Source organism: Trichomycterus rosablanca, chromosome 4, assembly GCF_030014385.1.
Source record: "Trichomycterus rosablanca isolate fTriRos1 chromosome 4, fTriRos1.hap1, whole genome shotgun sequence".
In the NCBI taxonomy this organism is placed as follows: Eukaryota; Metazoa; Chordata; class Actinopteri; order Siluriformes; family Trichomycteridae; genus Trichomycterus; species Trichomycterus rosablanca.
This window is the reverse complement of record NC_085991.1, coordinates 21,499,753-21,503,532: the sequence shown is the minus strand read 5'-3', so window position 1 is coordinate 21,503,532 and position 3,780 is coordinate 21,499,753.

The window sequence follows — 3,780 nt, the reverse complement described above, 5'->3', positions numbered from 1 at the left end:
TCTGTTTTGGTAGCGGGGCTCGATTAATTTGATTGTTCTAAATTTTAACGAGCCTGTCTGTTTTGGTAGCGGGGCTCGATTAATTTGATTGTTCTAAATTTTAACGAGCCTGTCTGTTTTGGTAGCGGGGCTCGATTAATTTGATTGTTCTAAATTCAACGAGCCTGTCTGTTTTGGTAGCGGGGCTCGATTAATTTGATTGTTCTAAAATTCAACGAGCCTGTCTGTTTTGGTAGCGGGGCTCGATTAATTTGATTGTTCTAATTTTTAACGAGCCTGTCTGTTTTGGTAGCGGGGCCCGATTAATTTGATTATTCTAAATTCTAAATTCGGTTCGAAAAATAGTACATCAGGAGTTTTGTTTGTCAGTAAATTTCTGTGTATATTTGTCTGCGAACCGCGGGTGAAACCGTGTGTGTACAGTTTGCTTTGTCTGTTATCTTTTCTCTGTCGGCCATCTTGTCTTTGTGTGTGCTTTGCGTTATTTTTGTCTGTTGGCCATCTTGTCTTTGTCTGTGCAGTGTGCTTTATTATCTTTGGTTTGTCGGCCATCTTGTCTTTGTCTGTGCAGTGTGCTTTATTATCTTTGGTTTGTCGGCCATCTTGTCTTTGTGTGTGCAGTGTGCTTTATTATCTTTGGTTTGTCGGCCATCTTGTCTTTGTGTGTGCAGTGTGCTTTATTATCTTTGGTTTGTCGGCCATCTTGTCTTTGTGTGTGCAGTGTGCTTTGTTATCTTTGGTTTATCGGCCATCTTGTCTTTGTGTGTGCCTGGGGTGTGTAAGTTGTTGCAGATAATTTTGCGCAAACTGTGAGTTAAGATGAAGTATTTGTTATGGTACCTTATTAAGTGTGTTTTAATGTGGGTAGCGTCTGAAAGAATCCATTGACTTACAAGCCCTGGTGAATTGTATTTGAACAATAGGTTTTAATTCTTAAACTAGGAAGGGGGGCACTTAGAGTAGAATTCATCCATTTGTGAAAAGTATTATCCCTCACAACTGAAAAGAGTAAAACATTTTCACAAGTAATTAAGGAAAATCTCCTTAATCAGGGTTGTTATAGTGAATAAGATTAAAATTATTTGAGAGTAACACAGTGCTTGTTGATTGTGATAAGAGATTTGCTGGGTGTGTTGGTGCATGTATTGTTGAGAGATTGTTCTATTGTTTCTTTGTTCTAATGTGTGGGGGTTGTGAAGTTAGGAACACATGTCTACGTGATCCAAAAGTTTAAGGCCTCCATTGTAGTGTTGATGATAAACTTTAGAAATACTGTATGTGCTCCCCTCTGTAGTTGGTAGTGAATTGGAGGAATCCCACTGGGGGCCCTGGACGACCCTCAAGGGGCGGAGCTAAAGTGACATCACGAGTGACTGACATTATCTGCGACTCCCCATCTCTGAGTACAATTTATGTATGGGTGATCTTAGAGCCATAATGCTGAGAATGGATTACAAGGAACCCTTTGGGCGAATAGAAACGCAGCTAAGAAACACCGCATTGTCTTCTCGTACCCCTTTTTCACGCCATAGAGGAGATGTTTGGGATGCGTTACGCAGCATGTATCCCACACAACAGAACCTACAGGCGTTAGATGGTATGACTATGAATAAGGGTGAAGAGGGAGGTGAATTTTTGAGGTGAGCTCAGAAGACCTGGAGACAGTGCACGGGAGAGCGACATGATCATAATTCAGTAAAATCGTTATTATTTAAGACGCAAGTTGTCAAAGTATTTTTAACTGCTATATAGGACAAACTAGATGATGTAGTGGGACTGCTGAATAAACTAGAGGACGAGTGGACAGTCATTGTGGTTCATTGCATCATCAAATATAATAAAAAGGAGTCAGACCAGGCGGATTTTTTATAATATATGTAACAACGCCTGGTTAAGTTAGAACTGGCAGAAAAGGATACTAAGGGTAAAAAGAAGTAATTGGTAGTAAGTGAGGTATTTATTAATAATAATGAATAACTGGTTTAAATCATAACTTTCGTCCAGCTGTTGATATTGTAGATGCCACAGCAGTATATATAACAACCTGTCCCTGTTTAATATTAGTATTAGTATCAGCTATAATATTATTTTAACTTTTCTGTATAGCAGTGGGTAACTTTATATAATAGACGAAAGGGAGGTCTATGTAGGCCACACTTTTAGCTTAGACGATTAGATAGGGCAGGATGCTTTAACTGTGGTGAATTAAACCACTGGGCAAAATATTGTCTCTACTTTAGTCAGTCTGCGGGGATATCGTAACTGTAGTTTACATAGGGACTATAAACACAACTCGAAGTTCTAAATTAAACTCTAGTATCTGTCTATCAGTCTTAGGGCCCTGGAAATTCCGGAGGCCCTTACTGATGCTGTCCAGTGTCCTCCACAGGTCGTGATACGATTTTTTTTAGAATTAATTGTAACCTGTGGTATAGGTGGTGAGCAGTTTGATTTTTTGATTGACACTGGAGCTATAGCTTCGGTCATCACTGGTAAGCTTAATTGGATTTCTTCGCTTACCTCAAACACAATCACCACTGTTGGATACTCAGGAACAGCGTAAACTTAATATTTTACTACTCTAATGGTTCTGGAAATTGGAAAGCTACGACTAACTTATTTTTTTATATTCTTCAAATTGTTCTATTTGTCTGTTGGGTAGAGATGTATTGTGCAAGTTATCGGCCACTGTCTATTGTACCTTATAAGGTACAAAGTTAGTTTTATTAGGCCAGGAGCCTCTTTTAGAGGCCAGAATTTGTGTAATGCAGCCTATTACTGAGCTAAAATCTCAGTTCTGCGATATCTATTGGGCTAGACTGATCGCACCTGACAAACAAGGTACCCCATCTAATTTAATATATGTATTTAATATGTGGAAATCTTGGTTGATGGCACAAGTCTGCTTGATTTCGCCCCAGGATTTATATTATTGTACCTTGTACTATATCAGAGACCCGGATGATCTTTACGATGATCTATGGAAACAAAATATGGAGGGATTAAATAATCGATTATGTAGTGCAACTATTTTCTTAGGACCAGAGGGAGTAGCAGCAGCGGTGCAGCTAAATCAGGAGCAGATAGAGTATTTCAGAATGGATCCAGACACCTCGCAGGCATTACATGTCTCCTTGCTGTTGGCTAAAGGTTTTGAAGCTAGATCCCTTGGTCCTATGGTATGTCTTGCACAGATCCTGATATATGCATCGACGGACTTTCCATATCTGTCACGAACTTAGAACAGCAAGTATTGGAAAATTGACTGTAAGTGTGTGGACAATGTACATTATGAGCAGGTTTCCCTTCCACGTTATTATGGACGAGAACACACAGATTACTATTTGGTTGATCAGATGCTAAGGACTGTTTCTACTTCTTTATGGACTATCTTCAAGATAGACGTGGGGCATGTAAAATATCATGTCGCCCCTATTTCTCTGAAACCTGATGCGGAGGTCGTGTATAGAAGATAATACTCACTCTTTGCTGAGGCCGAGACTGGTATTGCCTCTATAATACAGGGCCTATTGGATATCGGGGTTTTAGTCCCAATTCAATTAAATTGAAATATATTTATACTTTTAGTTAAAAAGTCGGACAAGGATGAATACAGGATGGTGCATGACTTGAGACTGATTAATCAGGTGACTGTCACTGAAAATATACTCGTTTTGGATTTCTACAGATCACTACAGAACTTGATTTTTGAGCACAAGTTCTTCACAGTTATTGACTTAGCTAATGTTTTTTTCTGTATATTAGTACCATCGCATTTGG